The sequence below is a fragment of the Haliotis asinina genome, chromosome 7 (genome assembly GCF_037392515.1).
Source record: "Haliotis asinina isolate JCU_RB_2024 chromosome 7, JCU_Hal_asi_v2, whole genome shotgun sequence".
Classification (NCBI taxonomy): domain Eukaryota; kingdom Metazoa; phylum Mollusca; class Gastropoda; order Lepetellida; family Haliotidae; genus Haliotis; species Haliotis asinina.
Genome location: NC_090286.1, coordinates 29,167,928 through 29,179,778, shown reverse-complemented (window position 1 = coordinate 29,179,778; position 11,851 = coordinate 29,167,928). Strand labels below are relative to the sequence as shown.

The 11,851-nt window shown below is 38.0% G+C and overlaps 1 protein-coding gene across 5 annotated transcripts in view; it reads left to right on the top strand.

Annotated features, from left to right (window-relative positions):
- Positions 1-3,623: 3,623 nt before the first annotated feature.
- LOC137291074 (axotactin-like) overlaps positions 3,624-11,851 on the top strand; it is a 175,883-nt gene continuing 167,655 nt past the window's right edge. For all 5 annotated transcript variants that reach the window (XM_067822355.1, XM_067822357.1, XM_067822353.1 and 2 more), the window contains exon 1: positions 3,624-3,702. The gene's annotated coding sequence lies outside the window, so the exon portion shown is untranslated. The remainder of the gene's footprint in view (positions 3,703-11,851) is intronic.

Genomic DNA, 11,851 nt, shown 5'->3' with positions numbered 1-11,851 from the left:
AAGAGACCTTATTCCAGCTGATGTCGATTTACTAGTGGAGGTTGCCGTTGTCTCAACTGTCTATCAAGATCATCCCAGAGAAGCTCTATCGGATTCATATCCAGAGATACTCTGTCTCACAGTCCCTGGGCCACATTGATTTGCCCACTGCCGAGCCTTCACTGCAGTGCTAAAGCCGTAAATGAAGCAAGACTAGATTTCCTCAGGTTCTGAATCTCTGGTCTCCCTTGGAAGATTGTTTGTTACTATAGAAATTATATATATCCAGAGACTAAGCCTTAGTCTAATCCAGAGATTGTGCTGACCTGGGCAATACGTTGACGTTCAGGTTGTTGATGCAGTTTTGTCCAAGCTTATCAGTCTACGGAGACGTGCATTGCCCTGTTGCAAGATGAAACCCCTCAACTGTTGACGCACAGATTGTAACACAAGACTAGTGGTCTCAAGATTATGTTTGTGCCTTTGAGCATTCAAATGTCTTTGATGAACACAAGTCCCACCCTATACTATGCAACAACCAGAAGGATGTACATCTCGTACACAGTTTGTCGTGAGTCGCTCAACCCTGTGTCTGTAAACACGAACTCGCCCATCGTTTCGGAACAAGTTGCATCGGTTATTTTTGATACCGCATGGTTGCACTGTTCCACATCTGTATTTAAGCAACAATTGTGCACGGTTGTTTTCAGCAAATTCCCCTCAGTGTTTGGGGATTTTTTCATACCGGCATGAAATTCACTAATCACGGCCGATCGAGTAGTAAATGCATTGCTATGCTATATATTAAGAAGTCTAGACGATGACTGGATCGATATAAACGTATAAAAACATCATAACTTGGCTGGTTGGGTGGTTGTTTAACGCACAACTCAGACATATTCCAGATATATGACGGCGGTCCGTTAATTGTCGAGCCGGGACCAGACAATCCACTTATCAACCGTATGAGCATCGAACTACGTGTACACTACTCTGATATATGATATCTCGTGTCAACTAAGTCAGCGCGTTTGACCAGCCGATCATGTTAGTCGGTTAGCTTGGTTACTGAATACCCATTCTAAGTCGGATCTTCACGAGACATAACTAACCAGTGTGGTAACACATTGTACACAACCAGTGTCCTCGGCGTGATGAGTGAACGCCTTACCCACTGGGCTATCCCACCACCCCCTTTGTGGCTTGAGGTAATATCGGGTTCCATTCGATGACTTGTAACAGCAGTTACAAGAGCACATGTAAAATATAGGCTAAATCGAATACAAACGTATCCCTATAGCTAAAATAATAAAAGAAAGGGTTGTGTTCCAGTGATGCAATGAACAAGAAAAGATAAAACGCATGTCAGCATAAAGGTTGCATTAGGTTAAGAAAGGATGAAAGGATGAAAAACTGTTTATATACAAGACCATCTCCATGCCCATATACGAGAGATTCTGTTGATTTTTCTGCTTGTACGTACTGCTCTCTTGCGGATCAGGGTTAGAGGCTGCCTTGACAACCCACGTGTAGCTAGGAGCTACTGACGGGATCGGCTGGTCATGCTCGCTGACATGAATGATGAATGCATGTCATCTTATGTCATTTGGTAGATTGTCTGACTCGATCATATCCAGACCGCCGTCTTCGAGCTGCAATACTGCTTGGCGGAGCGTAAACTACATGGAAATTAAACTATTTAATCACGAGGATGCAAGTTGGATGTTATTAATATTTTGTGTTCACTTGTGCAGGTTGATTGTACACTTCGTGAACGTTCACTACGAGGCAGAAAAATATAAATACAAATTTCATAGAAGAGTAATAAATTTCGTCATTCAAGTGTTTGAGAGGCTTCTATTTCGTCAATGTAAAATAAAATAAAACGCGACGCTTTTTCTTAAATTATTAAATTATTTAATTATTTAATCGATGCTAGTATTATGATCTAAATTATATTTAAACGATGCTAAATATATTTATCAACACGAAGATTCACATACATCCACATTGTTCCAGTGTGTCGCATCTCAGTTTTGGGAATGGTATATTTAGCACTTGATAGGATCACTGGTTCCGACTCTTGCACCGGTCTGAAATAAAACTGGGTGTGTGGTATGTGCATCTTTGCGCTGTAGGCTGTATAAGTTATGTTCTACCTTGTACACAAAACTTGTGCCAGGAAAACCTGAAGTGCTGCTGGTTTTACAAGTGTTTTAACGAACTGGTTAAACTCGTGCTTGTCTCTGATGTAGTCGTGGCGGGGTAGCTAAGTGGTTAAAGCGTTCGCTCGTCACGCCGTAGACCCGGGTTTGTTTCTCTACATGGGTACAATATGTGAATCCCATGTCTGGTTTCCCCCACAGTGATATGACTGGAGTATTGCTGTAAGCGGCGTAAAAACAAACTCACTCACCCTGGTGAAGTTAAACCAAGGATGGTCATCAAGGCGGAATCGCACTTTGGACCATGTGACCATGGCTCGATTTACAAGGTATGCAGCGACGCATAGCGATTTGCAGTGTCTAGGACGGCTTGTTGAATTGTACTTTTCCTGGACATCGGACCACGGTCTACAAAGCGCCTGTGTTCCAGAAGTGAAGGTCAATTATTTGTTTGAAGCGTACGTACAATATCAGTTATCCCACCGGCACATTTCGTGGTTATTTTCTGATTTTAGGAATTGGATTTGAAAGAACTATAAATAAATTACACAAGTGCTGCTGTCCCGTCAACCTTTACATATACATGTAGGTTTATCATTTTCATAAATCTCGCCGTAGAAACATTCCTTAAATGTTATTAACGGAGGGAAAATATGATAATGGATCGCATAATCGCATATACGAACACTGACTTTAGGTTAGTCGGACCCCTAAAACCCGCATGTCAACCACTAGCTTTCAGTCGTTGGGTGTTAAAGTTGAGTGTGACATTATAACAATTTTATTTACTTTTGAGCGTTTCTTGGACTACAGGGACCCGTTTCACAAAACTCTCGTAAACCAAAGATCTCTTTTCTCGTAGCACTTGTACCTGGTTTACCGTGACAGAGGAGGTGCAAATGCTACGACAAACGATACGAGATCTTAGACTTACGAGAGTTTTGTGAAACGGGCCAAAGTACTGCCCCACTACGAACTGTACGTGATACACGTCGTCTCAGTTTGTTCAAAATTGCCTCTGCTCACTCAGCACAAAATGGGTACCCGGTGGGATAACGAAGTAATCTTTTAGCACCTCACATGCTGCTTATCCGGGGCAATAATGCGTTGTGTTGTGCTTTGATTGTTAACGCTGTAAGCATTCACCTAATGAATAGATCTTAGCGCAATATAAATGCACATATCGATATTACTAGAATAAAGTGGATTTTTTAGCAGTGTAAAACATAATGTGGTCTGCTTGGTTCTAACAGTGAAATTAACGTAAACACAGCATAATCTGATTCCCCAAAATGAATAATGTTCTCAAGGACGTCTGTTGAAAATGTAAGGGGGAACAGCTATGCATGGATGATGAAAAGTCTTACGCGACTACGAGTTATCTGCCCTTAGCTCTACAAACCTCGCCGTTAGAGCGGGAAAGCGTGGGCCACCTACTCGTTGTAACGCGACTGACAGCTCAATGAAAACAGCAGCCTTCTCTCTTCGGCATGACACCGACTAGTTTAGTCTCAGTGGTTATTGCTTGAGGATACTTGTTATTGTTGCAGCGCTGCGGGTAAGTCGTTTTAATGAGTCTTTATCATCTAACGACATTGTTATTGTGTATATATTTCAGAATATTGATAAATTTGCCAGTGACATGACAGGAATCACGAGAATTAGAAGGTTCGCTTTGCTATCTTCCATAGCATTTGAACAGGCAAGCAAAGATCGATTTTTGAATGGAACCATGCATTGTCATTCCATCATTGCTGTGTCGTGCGCGTGGCCCACTTGCTGCACGCGCATTTCGTTGCATGGTTGAAAACTGCCATTGTCTGTGAGTTTTTTTTTCACCCTTGCCCCTCTTCTTCTCACACCTCGTCGCATCAAAACACGTTAGCCTATATTATGTATGCTCAATAACCTCAGGGACACAGGCTGGCATGGGAAATGTTGACTTCGAGTGAAATTGGTTATTGGGAAGGTCGGTTTGGGACGATATTTTCAGGAATAAATGCCAAAAATACTGTTGGATAATGGATCAATGCTGAAAAATGCACACTGGTTCCAGACACAAAAATAGTAGGTGAAATTACAGAATCCATATTCATACTCCCAGTCAATGGCAATATTTAATGGAAATGGTTATGGATTTAGGATTAGCGCTGTGTACTGCATTTCAATTAGGACAATAGCATTAATTACAGTTACTGGACAGGATGTGAAATTAATGCTCATCCATAATTCTGGAACCAGTAAAATTCAGGAAGGACTGCATCGCAACATTTCGTTATGGATAATCAGTTTTACAGTTAGGTAGAGACAGCTTGATCTGTAGCATATCTTTTTGGAAAATAAGACTGGTGAAAATGTATGTTTGTTTCTAACCCAGTTTCAGTACAAAAACAGTATTTTCTTGCAAATTTGTAGATGTCAAGGTCTTCAATCTTAACATTATTCATGACATAGATATTTCATATTTTCAATTAATTCAGTGTATGATAGGGAAATTCTTTTTGTACGGTGGTGCGCCTTTGTGAGATATATACCATGGGAATGTATGCCATGAAATATATATATATATATATAATATTTCAGCATAGATACTTGTATGACTAACGCATAGTATACTTGTTACAAGTATACAGCAGGACTATGCACATTCTCATTCAAGCGTGAATAAGCACCCATAACCTTGTTAAGCAATCGCATTCAAGGATATGGTAGGCTATACACATAGTGTGATCTGTTTATGAGAGCTTTGTAAAGTTAACACCACCAAATGGTCTGTCAATGGTTACTTGTGAAACAGGAGGCATTGTCCATTGGCATGCCTCAACGACTTGACCACCATGAGTGGACAATCTGCGATACACTTGAACACACTATCGTTATCATAACATTTGATAAGAGAATGTGCTCTTTGGGGCATATGTGGTCTGTGAATACATGTATCAAAAGCAACTTGTCTTATTCTTATAAGGCTGTAAAAATGTATCCTGTTTCTGGTGTTAAGTGAAGCGTAGTGTACGTTTTCAAACCTGTATAACATGTCCATGAGATGAGTCAGTATTAGGTTTGCTCGTTTAGTATTTGCAGAAGAGAGACTCATCTGTCAAAGGAGCCACATTTGGCTGTATATTCTAGAAACCTATGATGGGATCAAATATTTGTTTGCTCTGATTGTCCCTGTGGCAAGTCAGCATGATAACCATTAAGGTTAGCTTATAGATATTGATCATAGAAATTGTTAATCACAAATTAAATATTGATTGGTTATTGATAAATATTGGAGAAACTTTGAGCAACCATGTAATGAAGTACACAAAATCAACATGTTACATATCACAAGTTAGAGGTCATGCATTTATCTGACATGGAGGGGTGATGGGTTAGTCGTGTGGTTAAAGCATTTGCTCAAAGGCCCGTGTTCAATTCCCCACATGGGTACAATGTATAAGGACCATTTCCAGTGTGCCCCACCATGATTTTGCTGGAATATTGCTAAAATCGTCGTAAAACCAAACTCATTTACTCACTCACTAGAACATGGATTGCCAATAGCATTTTGACCATAATTTATGAGTTTGATAAGTTGCCAATGTTTTGCAATGCCATTAAAGATATTTCATGATAAAAAAAAAAAAAAAAAAAAAAAAAAAAATTATGAGTTGTGAATGAAGAGATAATTTGACTTTTGTAAATTTGTATTAAATATTTATTTCTTCACAACAGCTTAAGTAATATATTATGGCTTAGACAGTTGTCATTTTGATAACTGATAATAATGTTGTTCATTAGCACTGTTGCCAATTATTGATTTTTAGCTGGTCGTAATCCTTATGTATGGAGGTGGGGTTACCCTAGTTGTGAAAGCATTCGCTCTTCACACTAAAGACCCAGGTTCAGTTAACCACATGGGTGAAATGTGTGAAGCCCATTTCTTGCATAAAACTAAACTTGCTCACTAATACCCATGCCAGTCCTAACACCCTTAGTATTCCTTAGACCTGCACGACTTGCGTCTTTCTGCTCTCTTCAGACTGACACATGATAAACATTAATACTGATCAAAGTGGCGTAAACCAACTTGCGTACTCTAATACTGTTACAGTCCAGGGCCCTTTAACATTTTGATATTTAAGGTTAAGACAAAGAACCCTTGACTTTCATGCTTTATTTAACCGATGCATGTGCACTATATCTAGTCATTGGAATGTGACCAGTCTATCATTGTATTTTCTGCATGCTGACTTTTCGGTTAGGTTTTGATATTATCAGTTCAATTTTGTTCAAAATCTGTCTCATGAGGTATAATGAGCATATTGTCATGGTTTCAGTATTCTGTGATGTTTTTGCATGATAACCTCAATATCAATGAAAATCTACTGCCAAGCTTCCAGCTTACCGTATGACAATTAATTAGAAACCTTTGCATAGATGCGTTAGTGAAATATTTTCCAGATAATATGTTCACATATTAATATTTTTAAAATTTCAACACAGAATGCTTTTGAAAACCATATAAGTGGAAACACACTATTTAATTGGCCCTACCATGTCTATATCAGTTTACAAGCTGTAAGCCCAGCTGAAGTGGAAGCAGGTGTTTGCGCTGCAAGTACAATGACCTACTACATAGTTATGCCTTGCTACCAAAGTGTTTACGAAATTTGATGTGTCTCTAATACTGGTATGTGTTAGTGCAATGACTCATGAGCTGTCACTCACACAGATATGTCAAATTCTCCATTACCCAAGGTAGTTTGACACTGGAGTAAAGCCTGGTCCTGCTTGGTTTGTTCTGGTCCCATGCTGTGAGTAGCTATCAGCAGGCTTATCGCAGTGATGAAGGGATATTAGCTGGGAAGGCTTCCTTTACTCGGCATAACCAAGGATGATTGTAAACATTCGTATTGCTTGTTGGTGCCATATGTGATATAATATGATAGGTATATTCAATGTTTGTTCGTAAGTAAAATAGTTGTAATTATCTGAAAGTAAAGAAATCTAATGCTTTTTTTTTGTTTTTTCTTGATGGGCCAGAGGGGTAGCCTAGTGGTTAAAGTGTTCACTTGTCACGCTGATTTCCGAAATGGGTACAGTGTGTGAAGTCCTGTTTCCTGCTGTGATGTTGCTAGGATATTACTAAAGGTGGAGTAAAATCATACTCACTCACTCTATTTTTTTCTGATGAATGCACTTTAGTAATGTTATGTTGTCATTCATAAGTGCTAGTGTTGTGAATTGGTTGAAATCTCAAAACTGATCATTACCAACAGTCATTGAAAAAATATGCAGATAAGTGTAACTTGGTTCTCTGTTGTTGTTTTTGTTTTATTTCTAAACACTACAAGTTGTATTTGCAAGTTTGGCATTCAGTGTGAACTGATCCTGCTTGCTGACAAATTATAGGTTAAAATTAGGAAATATGTTATCTTTTCTCAGAATTCATATTTGTATTTTGAGGTTTTCAGTGCAAGAAAATATATATGAGTAATGTACTTATGAACTTATGCACATGCACAGACAGACAGACAGAGAAAGCGAGAGAGAGAGCACAATTCCTTAATTCCAACCAGGGAACCTTTTATGGCATTTGCTGCAGCCTTCAGCTGATTGTCAGTCTGAGCTGGAATAGATAATATTCTGAAGTAGTCAGTTCTTGAGCTGTTTAGCTGTTATTGTGTAATAGATGCAGTTGTTTAACAACACGGACATTTATTATCATACCGTTTTGGTTGATGATGTGAACAGTCTTTACTTATGAAGACAAGCATTATTGCTCTTGAAGCTTGGCAAAATTGTGAGATATTTTAGTGCCATTTTATTAGTTTGAGTCACATGTCTTTCATTTTATGTCTCCATGAAAATTACTTGGCATCTGGAAAATACCACCTAGTGTCTGATTATTGCATATGTCTGCATATGTGTTTATGATAGTATGTAGATGTGTGTATGTGTATGTCAAATATGTAGGTGTATATTTATGTAATGCATTGTTAAACATTGAAGGGGGCCTAGTGGTCTGTAGTGTGTGATGCTTGAGTCTAGGAACCCCTAAATATTTATCATTATACATTGGGGTCATAGATGTGCTCTGTGGCTTTCATGCTTAATTGTGAATATATACTGTTCAAAATAAGTTAAAGAGAACCTGAATTTTACCTATGGCTATAGTGAATATGTCATGTCATGAATTAGAAATACGGTTCACATTTGTAGACATTTGCTGGTATTTAAATTACTGTATAATTGTGTGAACACTTGATGAAATTATGATTGGTTGGTTGGTTGGTTGTCTGTTGTTTGTCATCAGTATAACAGCTGTATGGCTGTCGTCTATAAATACTTTAGTCTGGACCAGACAATCCAGTGATCAACAGCATAAGCATAATCTATATAATTGGGATATTATGACGTGTCACCCAAGTCTCTCTCTCTCTCTCTCTCTCACACACACTCTCTCTTTCTCTCACACACGCACACACAGAAAGAGATAGAGAGAAAGCTGTTAATTTTGTCTTTGCATATTATTAAGCAGAGCTTGCAGGGATAAAGAGTTACCGTGTAAACCAACCACTACAAGATCTACATTGAGTTTTCCTCAGTGCAACATTTCAACACATCTGACCATTCTTTCCGCTGTTGTATAATGTTAATTTGTCAGCCTTGCTTAACTTCAAGATGTGTTGTACCTATGTAAAGAGATGTCATACTGCCTCCAGCCATATTCAAAAGGTGATAATAACCAAAGCTCTATTCAGATCGATCACCAGTGTTAAATGTGTTAAACTCCCTTCACTGCTTTCATAGTAGATAACACAGATAGCTTAGGCCTCATATTATGTACCTTGGATTAACAGTTCTCACCTGAAATATTTGTCTTGATTATTATACAGGTGAGACTGAAGGCAAATGTGATATGTAGATAGCGAGAGTGTTTGTACCGGTCACTGAAAGTGTGGAAAATAGACCTGTTTATGTACGAGTATCATAATTCAATCGATCCTGTGAATGATAAATATATGTGCATGCCTAGCGGTAGGCCAAGTGGAGTAAATGTGCACTCTTACAGGTCAAGTTCAAAGGTTATCTAAATCGTAAAAAGTAAGTACCAGAGTAGCTGTGGGATTCAATTCATTTCGGAGTTACTATCATGCCTGCAATATTAGTTGTTAATGATGATTTTGTTTTAACAAGATTTCAAGTGAAGATGTAATCAAAGAACATTTTATTAAAATCTACTAATTGTGTCACTGATGTTTGTCACCTGTGTTTAAGTGATGTTTATCACCTACAGTTAAGTGCTCATACCTGTTTCTTTCTTCCTATTGAAAGCTAACAAAGGTAAAGAAAGCTTGCTTATTACAATGCCCTTTAAAGCTGACACAACAAAGTTATATTAAGTGAAAATTTTGAAAATGAATCAAATTATAAATATACATATACTTGGCATAGTAATTTCTCCAGTAAACACTGGGCTTCAATAAAATGACCTAGTTTTCCTTCTCTGATTTCAGAAGGTATTTTTCCGATTTTTTTCCAAACTGTTATAAAGCAAAGTGCTCATACTACAGAGGACATAATGAGTTACCTTATCAGCGTAGAAGATTGTATAGACCAAGCTTCTATGTAATCCAAGCTTGGTATCACCTGGCCACTTGTAGCTGATAACTCCCAACTTTTTAAGAGTTTCAGGCTTGGGACTTTACACTTTACATCTTTTATTATGCTTCTAACATAAAGGCCTGTATATTGTGGAATTGATAGCCTCAAGGCCAAGTTTAGGGTACGCTAGCTGTGGTTACTGCTTTGTTGACTGTTTGAGTAAGGCCTGTTTTCATTGTACCGATTCATTGCATTGAAATGCATGGGTGAGAGAGAGCTGATATTAGTGTACAGATAAAAATAAGGTTTTGGTGTTATATTTGAGAAAGAATGTGCTCAGCCCCTGTGATGTTTCAGTCCATGTTGCAGAAAGCAGGTGTTGAATACTGTTGTGGGGATATATAAGCTACAATGAAAGAGTGACATGTCATTGTTGTAAAGAAATAATACAGGGTTCGAGCATGATTCAGTGTTGTCTCACACAGTATTCAGTAATATCACAGTTACGTATTTGCTCACCTCCTGTCTTACAGAGACCCTGATGCAAATATTCTCAATCCTGCCGAAATGAAGAAAGTACCTCGACTCCTTTTTATTATATTTTGTAAGTGTTATTCAGGAATGATTTGTACTGTAAAATTCTGAGACAAGATGTTGTTTCCCTCCGATCTCTGCTCAAAACATGTGATGGATAGCATGAGCATATACCAGTACTGATTTGAACTGTTACCCATGAAACAATGCTTGTTGTACTGAGCCACTATGAGTATTTGAGCAAACACATTTACATTATATTAGTACAAAGACAGTGGGATAGTCCAGTGGTTAAAGTCTTTGCTTGTCACAAGTAAGACCTGGGTTTGATTCCTACATGTGTGAAAGTGACAAAAAACTAAACTGACATGGAACATTGTTAATAATATCAATCACTGATTGTTTTGTTAAGCATTGTTTTGAGTCATCATGTACAGGAATGAGAATTTTCGGTTGATCTGCGGAATTCTGCATATTTGATCACTCTTGGGTTATCCGTGTGAATCGCCCCCAAATATCCCTGACTTATTTTGCTCTTTTTTTCACTCATACCTATTATCATCTCTGCAGTAAGTCAGAATATTGGTGAGAACTGGAATCACTAAATATCATCTGTCATGATTCATAGTGTCATTCATGGCATCAGAATGACAGTTTATATTGAATCTGTCATAGCAGGTTCATTGTATCATTTAGGTGTTATTGTAGATGATTTGGACAAAGTTGCATGTTTTCAGAGATGCTAAGGTCACCAAACAAACTGAAAAAGAGGAAAATGATTTATCTTGTGTTACACGTGGCTATTCCCTTCATGCAACTTGAAATAATCTCATTGCACATAATATCCTTTCAAAGATCCTTTCAAAAATGTCATCTGATGCAACGGCATACGTCTCCGAGTTCCCCTCCACATCTCAAAAACCCCAAATTGTGACCTTTGTGTTGATCTTTGTACAAAGGATAAGCATAAGTTGAAAAAAAACTACTCCTTCTGGAAGCTTTGTCAACAAAGAAAGCAAATAGGTACTGTATCGTAAGATAAATGGCCCATTATCGTCCTCCATCTTGGGGTATGTGTTAAACAAAGCAGACGAGAAGTGGAAGAGGAAAAATGGAGGGTCTTGTATGTGGTTGAACTGTTTAACCTCCCTCAATGTTTTTTGAGATTATCTGACTGATGATCAGTATTAAAAGATGCTTTACACAGCCAGATTTGATGGATTATTTCTACTCACACCATCACCATTGTAATGTTGATCTCTTGAAAATGGAGACGTTTTTGCATTTGAGTTTGTTTGACAGCTGTTGGTAACATAATGATTTGTGTAGCAGTTCCAGTGACTGAATTTATCAGTGTAAAGATTTTAAGGCACCAACTGGAAATGTGGAAAACGAAAATGTTTGAAGAAGATTTATACTTAAAATAAATATCTTGGCAAAAAATGTTGCCATGTTTTTTCTGCTTGACAGAGTCATTTGTATCCACTTGGAGAGCATTAGAAAATGTAGATTAGATTTTATGTAAGCAGTACAGGGGCAACATTGATTTGATCAACTCAACAAATTGACCAACTTGC